Below are 20,064 nucleotides of genomic sequence, written 5' to 3'. Positions count from 1 at the left end.
TAAGGGAATTGAGTTGGTGGTGGAAGATCCTGATAGCCCAACAGAAAATAAATAAATGGATTGAAACCAAGTAAGGTACCTCATGAGCTTTTGAGGAGGGAAAAATATTATGACTAAAAAGATATTTAAGAGAGGCAGTGTCTGGCAATAATTTCTCCCTCTTCACAGAATGGAGATACTGGATCAAAAACATACGGGGCACTGATGGTCCCCCATTTAATGGCCTTGTTTTCATATGACCAATTCCATATCAAAAACTGAGGAGACAGACTAAATAGACCAAGATTTTGGTTCCAACCTTGACTTTCTCCATGCTACTGTTTATTTCTCCTTTCCACTCTGACAACCTAGATCTTTTCATTTGTTTTTTAACTTCCTTTTGTATGTTATCTGGGGTGAGTCACATCATTTCCCTGGGTATCAGATTCTTCAACTGTTAACATGTAATAGTCCAGATTATCACTGAGGGTGCCTTTAAAATTCTATGAAATTCTATGAAATTTCATAGGATTAATAAAGTATAATCTTCTGTAACTTTCCCCACGAATAAGAAAACTCCTGTTGGTTTTACCTAGGGAAGAACAGGGGACCTAGAAGGCTTGAAGAGAACTCTTCAAGTGATGAGTCTAGTATTGATTTAAACATTTTTTTTCATGGGGTGCCTGAGTGGCTCAGTTGGTTGATATCTGGCTTCGGCTCAGGTTATGATCTCACGGTTTGTGGGTTCAAGCCCTGCATCGGGCTATGTGCTGACATCTCAGAGCCTGGAGTCTGCTTCGGATTCATTGCCTCCCTCTCTCTTTGCCTCTCCCCTGCTTGCACTATGTCTCTCAAAAATAAATAAATGTTAAAAAGATTTTTAAAAATCTTTTTCTCACATTTTAACATCTCTGAAGCAGAGATGTGTCATATAACCAAAGGCATTTTGGAATCACAACTGACAGCATATTTTCTTTCTTAGCAGTTCATAAGATAATAGTGTTTTATACAATTGAATTTTCCTTTAACTCTCAAATACAGTTAAGGTCAGAATATATATAGATGCAGATCTTTCAAAGACCTAATGCAACACTATTTAGATGAATCAGGAACACAGGTGGAATGGGGACAAAGAGTCTCCGAAGTGATTGTCAATTATTATCTCAGAAAATCCTCCTGCATTGGAAGACAGTTCCTCCACATCTTCTACTGTAGGTCACTCTTAACTCTGATTATTTTAAATAAGGCTCAGGGTCCTGTTGGTTGATGCTTTTATTGTATTATTATTATGTACTATTTTTATATTTATCATCATCATTATTAATCTAGGCCAGTGGTTTTTAAACTATGGCCTGCAACCTATCTGTGGATCACATAGTCAGTATAGTAGGTTGCCATACGCTTTTAACAAATAAAGCAGCATAGACTTAAATAGAGGCTCATGGTACATCCCATATGGTGGGTATATCATTTCCTGAGACTTTTTTCAGATGTTTTTACTTATATTCATACATACACGTATTCATATATGTGATTACTGGTTCGTAGTTTCAAATGTATTTCTATTGCATGTTGTGTTCAGAAAAGAACTAAAAATGCTATTGTAGACCCAGACTTACAGGTGGTCATGGTTCTTGTAAATAGCTTGCAGCATGAACAGCCAACAAGAGATGCGGAATTCGAGCAGTGTTTTTGGCCCCCGTGAGTGGCATGTCCATATTCCCACCAATCACCTACTTGGCAAAATAAAATGGTACTCTGGATGGACTTGAACTAGCCACTCATAAATAAATCTTTGATGAATCCATGCTCTTTACAAGACATCTCTATTACCAGCCTTGCTCAAGAGCTTTTCTACTTGATGGCTCCCTCACTGTTTTCTATTTAACTGGTACAAGTATAGGTATTTATGACAAAAAATATTCCAACTGACCTTTGACATTAGGTGACAACATTTATTTCCCTTATAAGAAAATTCTTAAGGGAGGTTTTGCCTTGGAATTTTGACTCATACACTTAATACCTTTTAGGCAGTACCTTCATATAAGGAAGGTTTTATTTGAGGAAGTGGATACTGTTAAATACCTTTCCTTCCAAATTACTCAGAACCATAAATAGCCAGGACCCCCATCCAGGCATATAGGTTCACTCAGTGTTTCCTATGTTGCCTGGAGTTTCTGCTCTCACTTCCATTGCAAGCATCCTTCCTGTACATCACAGCAGGGGATTCCTAAAAAGGAGGAAATGAAACCAGCAACTGTAATAATGAAAGTGAGAAAGTATTGATTTTTTTCCCCTGCAATCTCTACTGGTAGTTGAATCAGTGTCCTACCTAAAGGATATCCTTAGCTTAGCTTTTCAGATGGACTGACGTTCTCATGCAGGCTGTCTTTGAGAGATCCCAGGAGATCTCAGATCTCAGATCTCCTCCTACAACCATTTCATTTTACAAATAAGGAAATTGAGGCCTAGACAAGCCAGTGGCTAGCCCACAGTCAGAAAGCATGTTACTAGGAGATCTGAGATGGCTAAATTGTCCCTCAGCAAATTAGTTAGGTTACTTTAACTTATTGCATTTAGACTCTTTTTCAAGGAAACGTTAAATCTTTGGGAGAGGCCTAACACCTGGCTTATGCATTTTAAATCTATTATGGAGTCTCCAAAGGGAAGTTTCTCCTTTTCTGGAAATTCATGCTAGAGAATTAAAATTAATAAATTCTAATAAATTTGATGTCATATAATCTGATTTTAAATTCCTTGCTATATTTTTTCATGTACTTCAGAAGCACAGAAATGAAAGCTGTGTTTTCTTTCTCAAGATATCTGTGAAAAAGATCAGTAGTGAGCAGATTTCCCGGTGGCATATACATCTATAATAGCAATTTTCTTTGCCCATTGGGATGCTGTGAAGTAATATCATCTTTTATTTCCAGTGAATATAAAAACAATATACCTGGTTTGAATATAAGGATTGAGTCACCGCTACTTAAAAAGGAGCCAAAGAATTTTATTTATAAGTTGGAGAATACAGAAGACTCAGAAAAAGAGTGCTCTTTGAAAATTATTACAGGTGACCCTTGAACAACACAGGTTTGTGCTGCAGGGGTCCTCTTATATGCAGATTTTTTCCAATAGAGAACAGACTGCAAATGTATTTTCCTTATGATTTTCTTTTTTTTTTTTTTATTTTTTTAAAATGTTTATTTTTGAGAGAGAGAGAGAGAGAGAGAGAGCGCGCAGAAGGGGAAGGGGCAGATAAAGAGGGAGACACAGAATCAGAAGGCTCCAGGTTCTGAGCTGTCAGCACAGAGCCCGACATGGGGCTCAAACTCATGAACCGTGAGATACGTGACCTGAGCGGAAGTCAGACGCTTAACCCACTGAGCCACCCAGTTGCCCCCCCTTATGATTTGCTTAATAACATTAGCTTTTCTCTAGCTTACTTTATTGTAAGAATACAGTGTGTGATACACATAACATACAAAATGTGTGTTAATAGACTGTTCATATTATTGTTAAGGTTTCGGGTCAATAGTAGGCAGACGGTTGTAAAAAATAGTGTTGGGAATCAAAAGTTATACACAAATTTTTGACTGTTCAGGGGACCAGCAACCCTCACTCCTGAGTTGTTTACGAGTCCACTGTATTTCATTTTTTTTTTTCAGTATATGAAGTTTATTGTCAAATTGGTTTCCATACAACACCCAGTGCTCATCCCAAAAGGTGCCCTCCTCAATACCCATCCCCCACCCTCCCCTCCCTCCCACCCCCCATCAACCCTCAGTTTGTTCTCAGTTTTTAAGAGTCTCTTATGCTTTGGCTCTCTCCCACTCTAACCTCTTTTTTTTTTTTCTTCCCCTCCCCCATGGATTTCTGTTAAGTTTCTCAGGATCCACATAAGAGGAGTCCACTGTATTTCAAATGAAAAAACAAATACAGAGTTTAAAATCAGTAGGATGAGCAAGAGAGAAAGAACTTTCTGACATCTGAGTAAGCAAAACAACCTCAGATGTCTTTGATTAGTGTGTTTTCACAGAGTCTGCTGTCAGGAACATTTCCATCTAAATGAATTGTTTTTTAGTTCATCTCTTTGTACAAATATATTTTGCTAGAAAAAAATGACTTCATTTTGAGTAGTATGGGTAAAACTGACAAAATAAAATCTTAAGGAAAACTTTTACAACCATCTAATAAAAGAACAATTATGTTCAAAACACCAAAATTTTAACAATGCCAAAAATTAGGGGTGCCTGGATGGCTCAGTCAGTTAAGCGTTCAGCTTTGGCTCAGACCACCATCTCATGGTCCATGAGTTCAAGCCCCGCATCAGGCTCTGTGCTGACAGCTTAGAGCCCGGAGCCTGCTTCAGGTTCTGTGTCTCCCTCTCTCTCTGCCTCTCCCCCACTCACACTCTGTCTCTCTCTCACAAAAATAAGTAAACATTAAAAAAAATAAAAATAAATAAATATATATGCCAAAATTAGATAAATTCATAAAGTGGGAAAATATGAATATGCCAGTATGTACAATGATCAATAGATACGTACATTGAAGGACATCCATTCAATGTATTATACAATCATTAAGCTGTCAAAGGAGATTATCTAGTAAGGCAAAAACTAATTATGATATATTAAGTAGAGAGGCAACAAACTTGCATATACAAAATGACTAGAGTTACTTAACACCTCCATCTTATCGGTCTATGTAGAAAAAAAACCAGTTATTTAAATGGCAGTTCCTGAAAGATTTTAACATTTTTTAAAATTTTTACTAATTTTTTTCACATTTTAATTGAAATTCTAGTCAGTTACTATAAAGTGCAATATCGGTTTTGGGAGTAGAATTTAGAGATTCATCACTTACATACAACACCCAGTGCTCATCACAAGTGCCCTCCTTAGTACCCGTCACCCATCTAGCACATCCCCCACCCACCTCCCTCCATTAACCCTGAATTTGTTCTCTATCATTAAGAATCTCTTGTGGTTTGTTTCCCTCTCTTCTCTTCTCCCCTCCCTTTCCCATATGTTCATCTGTTTTGTTTCTTAAATTCCACATATGAGTGAAATCATATGGTGTTTGTCTTTCTCTCACTGATTTATTTTGCTTAACATAATGCACTCTAGCTCCACCCATGTCATTGGCACGATTTCATTCTTTTTGATGGCTGAGTAATATTCCATTGTATGTATATACCACATCTTCTTTATCCATTCATCAGTCAGTGGACATTGGGCTCTCTCCATAGCTTGGCTATTGTTGATAGTGCTGCTATAAACATCAGGGTGCACGTACCCCTTCATATCTGTAAGTTTGTATGAAAGATTTTAATATTCACAGCAGGTATCTTTGGCAATTTAAAAAAAATGTTTTTAATGTTTTATTCATTTTTGAGAGAGAGAGACACAGAGCATGAGTTGGAGAGGAGCATTGAGAGAGAGAGAAACAGAACTCAAAGCAGTCTCCAGGCTCCGAGCTGTCAGCACAGAGCCTGATGTGGAGCTCAAACCCACGAACTGTGAGATCATGACCTGAGCTGAAGTCAGATGCTCAACTGGCTGAGCTACTCAGGCACCCCAGCAATATTTTTGAGATACTTGTTTCCTTTTTATTTTTGAAATTTTACAAAATAACCATAAATTTGCGTTTTGAGAGTAATAAATAAATGTGTTTTGCTTTGGGGGGGGGATCTTCCCTCCCTTTCCACAAATATTATTTTTACTGTCAAGGTTGTGTTCAGTAAAGCTTTAATAATTGCCTAGGATTTCCTCAATTTATGTTCAGAGTACTTCATGTTTCCTGAATTCAACTGGCAGTCTCTGTTAACAAGATCATAGATGAGAATATAAAATAAAATAAAACCAACTGTGACAGGGCACCTGGGTGGCTCAGTAGGTTAAGGGTCTGACTCTTGGTTTCAGGTCATGATCTCATAGTTTGTGAGCTCGAACCCCGCATCCTGCTATGCGCCGTCATTGCAGAGCCTGCTTGGGATTCTCTCTCACCCTCTCTCTGTCCCTCCCCTGCTCACATGCTCTCTCTTTCAAAATAAATAAATAAACTTAAAAAACAAACAAACAAAAGCAACTGTGAGCATCCAAATGATGTCACAGAGTTCACAACAGACTGACAAATTTGTCACACTGAAATTCAGGTGTTTTGCTCCCTGTACCGACTCTGAACCTATTTCCCGGTACCTTATCCATAATTTTTGTACACATAGCTATTTGAATTCTAAGCTTAGTAGATTAGAGACAAATCTGGAGGAATCTGGGGGTGTGGAACAGCTGCTGACAGCCTAGCACCAAGGAAAGTGATGGAAAGCTATAAAAAGAAAATTAAGGAGACAACCTTTAAACATTCAGTTGATTGAGAGATTGAGCATAGGAGGCAAACAAATTTACATCTTTCCGCAGGACTCAGATCATCCCTATATCGTTGTAGAGAAAAATAACTGAATTTTATAATAATAACTGAATTTTATAATACTGAGTAATAAAGGAAAGGAAAAATTATAACTAGAATATACTCTTTAAGAAAGAGGAGAATAAATTATGTTTGTTTAATATGATTTCCACATAAAACAATTACAGCAAAAATATTCCTGTGTTCCAGGGGATAAATTGCCAACTATATGGAATGACTCATCCCCAGATGTTTCAAGATAATCTGTTAGTACTGTAATCTTTTAACCTTTTGCTCACTTTTCTCATTACTTGAGAACACTTGCTTCTTGGTTAATGTTAGTCCAATATAGGACCATTATGTTAATAATCCCCCTATAGACTGACAATATACAGACAAGAGGTAGTAGCGTGTAAAGACAAGAATGTGGCTAAATTATGCCATCCTTGCTTTTTATGGGTGCTCATCTCAGTATCCACTGTAGGCTAATAAATGTCTTAGACTAGTAAATCAGCAGATTATTCTTGTGCAGCGAGTTCTTTTGGTGTCCCGTGTAACTTGCTCTGTGACTCCCTTGGGTACAACCAGCTGCTTGCAAAGAGCAGATGATGGTTGACATAAACTGGTTGCCACAGCTCAGCCTTACGAGATAAAATTGGGGGAATCCGGGATCCCAGGAGATGGTAACAACACTGACAAACTGCTGACTCAGAATGCCCAAATTCTTTATTATTACGGAATAAGTACTCGTTAAAAGGAATAATTCAGTTGGGCGTATTCTATACTTGTTTGTTTGATGAATGTTCCTCTTCCTACTTCTGCTCCCCGATTTAAGCACTCAAATTTTTCTACTGTGAAAGTTTCACTTTTGCTGATGCCAATCCCCTTTTCCCCCTTCTCTCAAAGTTTCCATTTCCCTAATATTTTAGTCTGGAGGTGGTTCTGCTCACTCCCGCCGCCCACAGCCCTTGGCCCCAGTCAGAGGCTGGTGGGTGGAACTCCGTGTTGTCAGGGACTGTCTGGGTCAAAAGTGACTGGCGCTGATGGCGCTGACGCTCAGCTGCTGAGACAGCCTTGGACTCCGGCTGGGCTGTGTGGCCGGTGGATAAAGGACTCATTCGGCGCCCCCTCTCTTTCTCCTCACAGGATTAGGGATCACAGAAGTTTCTTTCTGCGTCTCTTTTACGCAGCCATCACAGCTCAGCGTTGCCTTCCCTATGCTTTCAGCTTTCCAGAGGGAACCAGAAAGTTTAGGGGACTCAGAAAGTTTAGGGGACTCATCATTTGTGCCTGGAAACTCCTCAGAATTTACATCTCAAAAAAAAAAAAAGTCTCCTCCAAATCAAAATACTCTGGATCCTCTCCTGTCACATCCCACTCAATTTCCATTGGATTTTTGTCCAGTGATTTCCACTCCCATTTCTCTTGGAGCCAAAGTCAGCTATCCCTCAGTTCCTTGCTAAGGGGGCTATTTCCCTTCAACAAGACTATTTTGACTCAGCTTCCCTTTGTTTGGATTTCTATTTTTCTCTTTCCCTCCCCTATCTCTATGTGCTTGCTCTCTGACCTTATACTAATTCTGCCCCCTCCCCTCCAGCTTTCTTTCTCTATCATTCTTCATCTTTCCCCTGGTGCACTTTCTTTTGCCTCCTTCCTCTCCCATGTCCTCCATTCCTTTCCTCATCCTAATTCTTTCCCTTGTTCCTTTTAGTCATTTCTGAGCATGACCTTATCTTTTCTGTCCTTCAGGCTCTGTTTGTCTTGCTTTCCCTCTTCTGATAAACTGAATCTGGCGAGAAGAAAAGACATTTCCTGCCCATGAAATTTTGCCATTCCACTTTTTAACAAAAATAAGCACTGCCAGCAGAATTGCTTAACATTAATGAAAAATAAATATTTGCAGAAAGATAGGAAGCAGGACAAAAAGTACTTATTTGCTATGGTGGAAGTTCAAATTTGATACTATGAACTCAAAAGGAGCCATTTCTTTTAATAGTTCAGGAGCCAAATTTGGCAAGCTCAGTGTTAATATGCCTAGGGTCTGTTGCCAGGTCTGTCCTATTGAGTATTTTTATCTAATAGTATTCAATTTATCACTTTCCCATATGTTTTTTTGTTTTTCTAATTATTAGTTTTCTTAATAGCATGAATCTATAGTAATTTTTTAAATGCAAAATGTAATTTTTTTTAATAGCATAAATCTATTGTACTTTTAAAAAATATATCATGAAAACTTATTCTCCCATCTGCCAAAACCCCAGGTCACTTTCCCAGATGCAACCATAGTTTAGGATATACAAGAAATCTCCATTCATAAACAGTAATGTGCATGTTATGCATATGTAACTGTATTGTTATGATCCTTATTCCCCTATTTTTATACAAATGGAAGCATACTGTACATATTGTAACATAACTTACCTCATTAGCTAAACAATATATAATAGAGTAAATTCCAGTAAGTACTTACAAATCTATTTCATTCTTTTTCACTGTCACATAGAATTCCATTTTATTAATATTCCATAATTCAGCAGTTCTCAAATTCTTTGGTCTCTTATTAAACCTTTATACCCTTAAAAGTTACTTAAGAGTCCAAAGATTTCTTATTTATATGGAAACTTATGTAAAATTTACTATATACAAATGTCTATGTATTAGAAATCAATTTTGAGAAAAATTTTAAACATATGTTAATTAATTATGATGACATTTATAAGCCCACTGCATATTAATATAAATATATTTGGTGAAAATTAATTATATTTTCCAGACATACCGTGAAAAAATGGCATTGTTTTACAATTTTGTAAATCTCTTTAATGTTTGGCCTAATTGAAGAGAAATGGATTCTCATATTTGCTTTTGCATTCAATTTGTTGTGAAATTTCATTTTGGTTGAAATATATAAAGAAAATCTGGCCTCACATAGACATGTAGTTGGAAAAGAGAGGAGTATTTTGATAGTCTTTTCAGATAATTGTGAATATTTTCTGTACAAAAAAAATCAAAGAGGGTGAAGTATATTAATGATAAGTTGCAATATAGAATCTGAAATCACATAAATAAACTTTTCCTACTTGGTTATATTAAAATCTATTGGTCTCTTACACTTTGAATGGATCATTTACCTCTGCATGTTTTATAGCATCATGTATTAATCATTTGGAAAATAGGATTTACTGAGTAATGCAGATCTCCCAAATGTTGGTCTATTTTATTATGTTGTATCACAGAATAGTATTTATTAATATCACCACCAATCTCCCCACAAAAGTCTTTAAGAATTGAGAATGTGTCAAGTTCTTGGGGGCTCTCCAAAATTCTGATTTTCTATTGGAAGCTCAAATTTTACCACTGACAATTAATGTGGTCCATTGTTTTCCTTGAAGAGGTAAGTCCACTTCTTATTTTGGAGAAAGTATCTGCCAAATACCCATTTCTGAATAACTACAGTTTGCCTGTCAGCTTTTCAAGTAAAAATGTCCCTTTATAGTTCAACTTGCAACTCAAACACTTATACAAGTGCTTTTCCTTGAGCCAACCTCTATACTTCTGTATATAACAATGCTTCTCGCATGCTTCTCATTTCGTCACAGAGATTATTAACAGACAAGTACTCAAGGGGCAAGATTTAATGAAATTGGTCCTTTGTACTGCTTCATCAAGGACATTCTTAAGTAAAACCAGCTGGTTTGTTTGTTTGTTTGTTTGTTTGTTTGTTTGTTTTTTAACAGACGTGTACAGTGGCAAAGACTATAACGCCTACCGGTATAGCTTGGTGCCACTGCCTTGATTCATGCTAAGCCACCAGCAGTGTTACCACCATTGCTTTTGTACTATCAGTGCCAATGTCAAGACGATGAAAAAGATGAAGAATGTCTTAGCATTATTAGGAAAATAGTTTTGACCTCACAGTCAATCCCAAGGGTTTACGGATTACATTTTGAGAATTGCTCTTATTACTTATTTAAACACCTTTTTGGACATTTAGATTGTTTCTGGTCCTAGGCTAATTTAACAAACATTTTTTGTACAATATCCTCAAATCAATATTCCTTGATTTCCCATTTGTAAAATGATTTAGGTTTCAAGGGTATTAAAGAGCTAAAATTCCCTTATTTTCTGTCTCTCCTATCATGACAACAAGTATGAGATCCTGTTAAAATGAAGAGCAACCAGCCTTTACTGTTAAAATAACACTCTGAAGTATATGAAGATGTCAGTTGCCCTGCATTCTGAGATTCACAGGCAGAGAATATTTTATTCTATAAATTCTATATAAAAGAAAAAAAACGGGGATGCCTGGGTGGCTCAGTCGGTTAAGTGTCCAGCTTCAACTCAAGTCATGATCCCACTCCTTGTGGGTTCGAGCCCCATGTCAGGCTCTGTGCTGACAGCTTGGAGCCTGGAGCCTGCTACGTCTCCCTCTCTCTGCCCTTTCCCTGCTTGCACTCTCTCTGTCTTCCAAAAATAAATAAACATTTAAAAAATGTTTTTAAAGAATAAAAACAGGAATTTGAATAGAATTGTACTATTCCCTATTATTTTGGTTATTTGGAAATTTTCAGATATAATAAAAAATGAGAATTGACTTAGAGTGCTTTTTATTTGGGAAAATTGGATTAACACAGAATTTAAATCATTTAAGCATTCAAAATTATTTTCTGAGGAAACTACTACGTTTATTTAGTACATAGTTCTGATACTAGGCACTGCAGTGACACTAAAAATGTATTAAGGACAGATTCTGACTGCAAGATTACCAACAGTATTTGAAAAGCTTTTGCCAAGTGAACAGCAAAGACCACATCCTGTTCTCTCAGTTTAAGAAGGTAGAATAGATTGGGGTAAGGCAGTGCAATTATGCGGTCTTTCATCTTACTAATAATCAGGGTGACTGTACAGCCCTGGGGTTATTCTGGTTGTCTCAGCACAATTATTAATAGCATCTCCTTTTGGAGCACCTGGGGAGCTCAGTTGGTTAAGCATCTGACTCTTGATATCGGCTCAGGTCATGATCTTGCCATCAGGAGCTCAAGCCCGGCATGGGGCTCCACGCTGATAGAGTGGAGCCTGCTTGGGATTCTCTCTCCCTCTCTCTCTGTCCCTCCCCCATTCATGCTCTCTCTCTCTATCTCTCTCTCTCTCTCTCTCGAAGTAAATATTAAAAAAATAGCACTTCCTTTTACTCTCAGAAGTGTCCATGTCTGAGTAATAGATTACATAGTCATGTACTAATAGTGGACTTAGAGTTTCCCTCAAAGTTTCATCCTATCATTACACCTTTGCTATAAGCCACCAAGGACCTTAGGTAGAAAACTAACATTTATCAAGCACCCAGTATATGCTCCATGTGCTTTTTACACACATTTCATTCTATTTTCAAAGCAGTCCCATGAGAGTATTAGATTCTCATTTTACAGATGAGGAAGCTAAAACTCAGAAAGTGTAATAACTTGACTAAGACTACAAACAAATAAGTGGTTCAAATTGGGATTTGAAGCCTTCTGTCTGTTTCAAACTCTATATTTCTCCCCCAGTTTTTCAAAGTGGCCTTCATGAGACCAGCATCAAAATCATCTGGGTGCTTATTTTGAATATGTACTGCTGAGCCTCATTCAGAAGCTCCGAAGCTGAACCTACCACAGTACAGCCTGGATATCTGCTCTTTAAATAAGTTCTCCAGGTGATTCTCATGCAATGGAACACTGAAGGACCACTGTTATATTATACTATCTTCAGAGCTCAGCTGTCGATTGTTTCTTCAAACAAAATATACTTTTCTAACATTCAAATAAAGTAATGGATTAGTGGGATCCAAAAGTAATGACAGATCCTTCATTCAAACTCTGATTTCCTTAGATAATAACCAGGTATATATATTGGCTACTTTATACAGTTGATCCCTTATGATGATTGAATTGACCATTCATTCTGTCTGTGAATGGCTTCCCTTTCCAAGAGGTTTTCCTAGGCTTCTCTCAGGGTTACATGGGAGCTTTTTCTGTGAAAAAGCCATTTTGTGTGTTTACATTGCAATTTCAGCAGTATTAATTGTGGTTATATAGTCTCTGAACTTTAGCAAGGAGCTTTGGGGTAAATTATTTTTTCTGATTATTGATAAACTATAAGTAGAATAAAATTTATTTGGCATTCATTGCCATAGAATCATTTAACGGGTATTACTAAATTTATCTGAGATGCATTGCTCAATGCCAGCTGAATATATAAAATTCACATATTTTAATAGTAAAGAATAATAAATATTAATTCCTCATGATGTAACTTCCACAACACACTCTTGGTTTATAATTTAATGGATTTGAAAAGCATATTTTCTTAAGCTTGCCACACTCCTGAATTTGCAAAATGATGTTAGAGGTTACCTTCGGCAGTTTCTCATCTGTGAGAATATTTGAAATATCCTAGATTGCTGATGCTCTTGGAAAGTTCCCTTTGTGTTATGCAATACACCTCTATGTCTCATTGCATGGATTAGCCAAGGCTATGCTATGATAGAAGCTCTTGCCTGGGAGAAAAGACTAAGCCAGTACCAAGTCAGTCTCATTAAAGCTGGGAAGCGTTGCTACATCAAAACAAATGTTGAGGGATGGTGAAGAACCTCAATCCAATCTGGGTCAGACTCAGTGGTCAAAGGAAAGATAGATCTGAGAGGTTTTAGGGGGTCATCTTGTCTGGATCTTGAGGTATTTGGCTCTAGTTGGCAATGATATGAATGTCCAGTTAATCCTGGAAACCTAGGATGAGACCAGTTAAGGAAGGCAAGAAGCAAGGTCCAGTTCAAAGGAAAATGGTTACACAAAAACCAGGTAAGAAAGTCATCTCGGGCTAAAGAGTTAAAGAAGGTAACTAGGCACCAGAGACTTAGAAGATGGGCTAGGCAAACAGAGTCGCCATGCTCATAAAATTTAAGGAAAGCTGTGGATCAGGGCTCACAAGGGCATTAGGGTTGAGTTTAATCAGAGGAAACACTATTTCCAGACCCCACTCACTAATGAACAAGATTGGGACACAACCTAATGTAACAACTCTCTGGTTCTCATTGGCCTGGGGCCTTGGTTGGTCTGAGTTTAGAAGTAACACTATCATCAAGAGCCATTAATTCATTTGTGTGTTTTAATATAGTCTGACAGCTGATGCCTTTTTCTTAGGCCATTATCAATGTCCTACTTAGATTCATCATCAAGGATGTTAAATGGGAGTCTTCTGTTAAATGCTTTATTGAAGCTGTAAGAGCTATTATACCCAACAGTGATATCCTGAACCACCTGTAAAGGTGGACCTTAATTTATTGCAAGCCAGCTCCAATTGATATTTTGATGCTTTAAAGTTTCTCTGGTTCACCTCATTACTAGAATAAGAATGCACAGTTGATTCGTAGGAGTCCAGATTGATTCCCATCAAACTGGGAGACAAGAGCAGTCAGAGCCTCTTGAAATACTAGCATGATTTCCTCCCTAGAATGCATCATTTATGAGCAAGGCATTTATACTGATGGCTTGTGAACAGTTTTATTTCTGACACATTCATATTTTATCTTGGCCACACTATACATGGGACATCTGAAAACTATTAAAAGAAGAAAAAATTTTGGCCAGAATCAATGTCTAATAGCCTGAAGTAGAATTTGAGAAAAATATAAAGGTGCAGGGCTGTAGTAAAGCCATAGAAACTGATTAAGAATCATTAGACAAGAACCTAGACTGACTTTGCAGGACTGGAGAATTTTCTTAATTAGATGCAAAATCACATTAATTTTTCTTGTTTCATCCCTCATATTAACAGTTCATGACTCTGCACATAGAGGAATGGTGCTTGGAGATTCCTGGCAATGAAGTCTGTAGTTGTCTCAGCTGACTTTCAGAAATGTGTGGCATGGAAACTGACCTGGGTTGACAGTATGATGCTGTATGATATGAACATGAATGGATGCTAAAAGCGTGAGCCTGCCTAGTAAGGACACCTGTACTGAACATGCTTCCTTACACACTGAAAAGAATAAGTCAGTCTTGAAGACTTATGTACATGGACCCTCTCTGTCCAGACTTAAATATAAATTTATGTATACATTTTTAAAAACCCAACGGCAAAATGGATCCTTTTGAGTCTGCTCTTACGCTCTGCTCATTTTTGACAAAATTGTGAAATACTGAAAAGAACCACAAACAGAACAATGCGAGATCTTGATATTGTTTTTTTTTTTTTTAATATTTATTTATTTTTGAGAGAGTGAACATGGGAGAGTGGCAGAGAGAGGAGGACAGAGGATCCGAAGCGGGCTTTGCTCTGACAGGCTGACAGAGGCAACCCCAATGTGGGGCTCGAACTCATGAACCGCAAAATCATGACCTGAGCTGAAGTTGGACACTCAACCAACTGAGCAACCCAGGTGCCCCTGAGCTTCTGCTATTGTGAGGAAAGCTACAGGCCTGACTTCTGCAAGAGCCAGGGTCCAGGTGTGACAGCAGGAAAGACAGTGAAGGTGCTGTTCCCAGGGTTGCTAGGGAAGAGTATCCTAGAAGGAACTCCTCTAAAGCTGCCAGGTATGGATATTTCAGCCACTCCAACCTAAGGGTTACCAGGACTGTTAAAATATAGATTAGAGATTCTTCATGGATCCCAGCAACTGCTGAAGACATCTGATATTTCTGTTCCTAATATAGACAGATACAACTTTGAAAAAGCATCCTTCTTGCATTTCATAAGACTGCATGGAAGACATTATATAATTTAGTGATATCTGGTTCACTGTTGTTATTAAGCTCTGTGAAAACAAATAAAGGACACCTCACTCAAAATGGAGTCAGGAAGCCAGGAAGAGAGAGCTCTCAAGCTACCAATCCTGGCAGCTTAATAGTCCAGCAGGAAGGAAGTTTTTCTCTCAGCCAGGAAACAGCAAGCTGGCCTACCCTGTAGCCAATGAGAAGCCACCACCACTTCCAACTCTCATTTTCCTCTAATGAACTTTTGTTCAAAACAACCTGGGCCAACTATATCCTTTCCTCTCTATAAAAGGATGCTTTCCTCCTTTGTTCTCTGCACTTGCCTATGGTTTGCCACAGTTTGCAAGTCCCGAGTTACAATTTTTCTGCTACTTCTGAGTTTGCTACCAGGTCAACTCCCACCATGTCTCTGACAGAGGCTGAGAGGACCATCATCCTGTACATGTGGAGTAAGATCTACACACAGGAGAGCCCCGTGGGTGCTGAGGCCCTGGAGATGCTCCTCCCCAGCTATCCCTGTTCCAGGCACTTCGACCTGCAGCCAGCTGGGTGCAGCTGCACACAAAGGATTCCAGGGTGGGGGCCATCAGGGGCAACGGGATCAATGGCATGCCAACATGGTGGACTTCCTGTTGAAGCTGAAGGAGCTGAATGCCTACCTCCTGCAGGTGGATCTAATCAACCTTAAGTTCCTGTCCTACTGTCTGCTAGTCATGTACCTTGTACTTCCCTGAGATTTTACGGCCAACTGCCCATGCTGCCTGGGACAAGTTCCCGTCCATGAAGTCCTGTGTCCTGACTGAGAAGTAGCTCTGAGGACAGGCTGTGACTCCTCCACTGCTATAGGGGGTCTTCCAATCCCCCCACCTCTCCTGTGATAAACCAATAAATTAATCGATGTCCAAAATATAAATAAAATAAAGCAAACTCATTTGCTGTTTGACAAACTTTGTTGTTTAATTTTTAAGCTGGACAGCTCCATCCATTTTCCTACAGTTGTATCTTTCGTGAATGAGTGTGGGTTTCACCAAGCATGACTTTGCTTCAGAGCTAACGCATTTTAAAAGAAAATAGTCATAGGTTATCATTATTGTCTCTAAAAGAGTTGTCGGACACCCTGAAGTAAAGTAACCTACAGTCAATTGTGTTGTGCTATCTGTTGAAGGAGATGAGTATTCCAAAAAGTGTGTATGAATCTTTCTAAGAACATGGCTCGTATCCTTGAATCCTCAGAATATGGACTCATTAGACAGCCAAACCTAAGCAGCAAGCAACAATGAAGATATGGTCAGCTTGCTAAGGAGAATGATTGTTCTCCATTGGGGAATTAATTTGTCTTTTCTTCTGTTGAAAAGGATCACATTTCAGTCCCAAAAGTAGTAGTACAGGCTTGGTCAAGGATTTCTCCTCCCTGACCCCTCTCCTCACAAACCCAGATGAACTTTGGTGGTTTTAGCAAATTGCATGCAACCCTAGAGATTGCTTATTTAAAAAACTTGATTTAATTTGTAAAAAAAAATACAAAGAAAGCAGCTAGTTGCAAGGTAGTTCAGGAGCAAGTAAAACTGGAACTCAATTTGCCAGTTGCCTCATGTCTAAGCAAAAGTCCAAAGAACCAGTTGGATACCACTAACGCCTCCTGCAAAATTAACCTCCATTTAACTCCCTTTTTTTTTTATCTTAATGCTTAATGCAGGCCAATATCTGCTCACACATTAACCAGGGAATAGATCAGATCAAAGGACCTCTAATTATCAGATATTTCTTGAGAATTTAAATTTCACCAGCTCAACTCATAAGATACCTTCATATATACGTACTGAATAAACCTGCTAGATATTCAAAGACAGCACCATAGGGGATGATGTTGGTAACAAATACACACTCATTTGTTTTCTAGCTCACTTAAACAGAAATGCAATAAAACCACATTCTTAACTTGAATACACTGAAAGATTTGAACTGAAAGTCATATATTACAGGTGGTTCATCAAGGTACATATACCTGAACAACACTCATCTAAGGAGGTCAAAGCATCTGAAAAACGGAGGAGCATTAAATCAAGGAAGTTTAAAACAGAAGTTCATTTTAGCATGAAGAACATATCACAATATGTGGGTTATAACCCCAAATAAAACTGCATCCTGAGGAACCATGTCTTTCTCATGTTTGGGTCCTGGACCCTGACACAGTGTCTGCCTAGCTTGTGTCAGATGTCCGATAAATGCTTGCAGAGAGAACTGTAAGTAAATACGGTAGAGATTTCATAACACCACCCCCACGAGTGTAAGTGAACTCATTACTTGAGGCATGCATGGGGCAACCGAGACTGCTGGTGTTTTACTGCTCTTTTAAGTCATTTTAATATCCTAATTGTCTCAATGTTTACCTTAAAATAACAAGGGCAGTGATACCACTAAGTTAATGCAGAGAATAGTGTAAAAAGAGAAACAATGCTTTAAAGGACTGTTAAGTTTTAGCAGACAGACTCATATCATTAGTCTTAGGAGAACCCCCACCATCATCTAGTACATTTTTAAACCTCTGCTAAAACTCTTCTAAATAAGAGAACTCTGTACAGTTCATTCCAGTTTGGGCATAGCTCTGATTATTATAAAGATGGAGGATCTTTATTTTATTTATCTCCATTTTGAACTGGAATTTGCCTCCTGTAAATTCAACCTGTTGGTCTTTTACCAAAGACTTCTAACTGCATAAGGATCCTTTGAGCATTTTTTTAAATTAAAATTTTTTTTTTTTTAATTTTAATGTTTTGTAATTTTTAATAACTTTTATTTTTAGCATAGTTGACACGTAATATTATATTCGTGTCAGGGGTACAACATAGTGACTTGACAATTATGTACATTACTAAATGCTCACCATGATAAGTGAAGTTACCATCTGTCACCATACAAAGTTATTACAATATTCTGTCTATATTCCTTATGCTATACTTTTCATCACTGTCATTTACTTATTTTATAACCAGAAGTTTATACCTCATGATCTCCTTCACCCATTAAACCTAAGCCCCCAACTTCTTCCCCTCTGGCAATCACCAGTTTGTTCTGAGTCCGGTTCTATTTTGTTGTTATTATTCATTTGTTTGTTCATTTGTTTTGTTTCTTAGATTCCACATATAAGTGAAATCATATTGTATTTATCTTTCTCTGACTTATTTCACTCAGCCTAATACAGTCTAGGTCTATCCATGATGGCAACATTTCATTCTTTCTATGGCTGAATAATATTCCTTTGTCCATATATACCATATCTTCCTTATTCATTCATCTATTGATAAGCATTTAGGTTTCTTCCATATCTTGGCTATTGTAAGTAATGCTGCAATAAACATAGGCATGCATATACCTTTTTGTTTTCATTTTCTTTGGGTAAATACCAAGAAGTGTAATTGCTGGTTGTATAGTACTTCTATTTTTAACTTTTGAGTGAAAAAGTTTTCCAGAATGGTTGCACTAATTTACATTTCCACCAGCAGGGCATGAAGGTTCGCTTTTCTCCACATCCTCACCAACCCTTGTTATTTTTTAGCTTTTTGATTCTAGCCATTCTGACAGGTGTGAGGTGATATCTCATTGTGGTTTTGACTTGCATTTTCCTGATAACTAGTGATGTTGAGCATCTTTTCATGTATCTGTTGGCCATCTGTATATCTTCTATGGAAAAATGTCTATTCAGATCCTCTCCCCATTTTTTAAACCAGATTATTTGATTTTTTTGTGTTGAGTTACATGAGCTCATTATATATTTTGAATATTAACCCCTTATCAGATGATCATTTGCAAATATCCTTCCCCAGTCAGCAGATTGCCTTTTGGCTTTGTTGATGGCTTCCCTTAGTGTGCAAAAGCTTTTGAGTTTGATGCAGTTAGTCCCGACAGTTCATTTTTGCTTTTGTTTCCCTTGTCTGGGGGGACATCTCCAGAAAAGCATTGCTAAGGCCAATGTCCATGAATTTACTGCCTATGTCTTCTTTTAGGAGTTTTATGGTTTCCAGTCTTACATTTAGGCTCTAATCCATTTTGAGTTTACTTTTGTGTAAGGTGAAAACCGCATGTAGCTGTCCAGGGTTTCTAACACCATTTTAGTGAAGAGACCGTCTTTTCTCCATTATATAAATTCTTGCCTCCTTTGTCATAGGTTAATTGAACATATAAGCATGGGTTTATTCCTGGGGTCTCTATTCTGTTCCATTGATCTCTGTGTCTATTCTTGTGCCAGTACCATACTGTTTAGATTATTATAATTTGTAGTATAGTTTGAAATCTGGGAATGTGATACCTCCAGCATTGTTCTTTCTCAAGATTTCTGTGGTTATTCAAGGTCTTGTGGTTCCATACAAGTTTTAGCATAGTTTGTTCTAGTTCTCTGAGAAATGCTCTTGACATTTTGATAGGTTTTGCATTGAATCTGTAGATTGCTTTGAGTAGCCTGGACATTTTAGCAACATTAATTCTTCCAATCCAAGAGTATGGTATATCTTTCCATTCATTTACATCATCTTCAATTTATTTCATCAAGGTCATAGTTTTCAAAATGCCTGGACATTTTAGCAACATTAATTCTTCCAATCCAAGAGTATGGTATATCTTTCCATTTATTTACATCATCTTCAATTTATTTCATCAATGTCATAGTTTTAAAAATGCCTGGACATTTTAGCAACGTTAATTCTTCCAATCCAAGAGTATGATATATCTTTCCATTTATTTACATCATCTTCAATTTATTTCATCAATGTCATAGTTTTCAAAATAGGGGTATTTTACTTTCTTGGTTAAATTTATTCTCGGGTATTTTATACTTTTTTTTTTAATTTTTTTTTAACGTTTATTTATTTTTGAGACAGAGAGAGACAAAGCATGAACGGGGGAGGGGCAGAGAGAGAGGGAGACACAGAATCGG

At 37.6% G+C, this 20,064-nt stretch overlaps 1 protein-coding gene across 4 annotated transcripts in view; it reads right to left on the bottom strand.

The window, feature by feature from the left end:
• RASGEF1B (RasGEF domain family member 1B) overlaps positions 1–20,064 on the bottom strand; it is a 569,745-nt gene that overhangs the window by 111,469 nt on the left and 438,212 nt on the right. The gene's annotated exons all lie outside the window — the stretch shown is intronic.

The sequence above is a fragment of the Panthera pardus genome, unplaced genomic scaffold (assembly GCF_024362965.1).
Source record: "Panthera pardus isolate Hobbes unplaced genomic scaffold, ASM2436296v1 HiC_scaffold_13, whole genome shotgun sequence".
NCBI classification, from domain to species: domain Eukaryota; kingdom Metazoa; phylum Chordata; class Mammalia; order Carnivora; family Felidae; genus Panthera; species Panthera pardus.
Note: the sequence above shows the minus strand (reverse complement) of the source record. Positions and strands in the feature narration are given on the sequence as shown.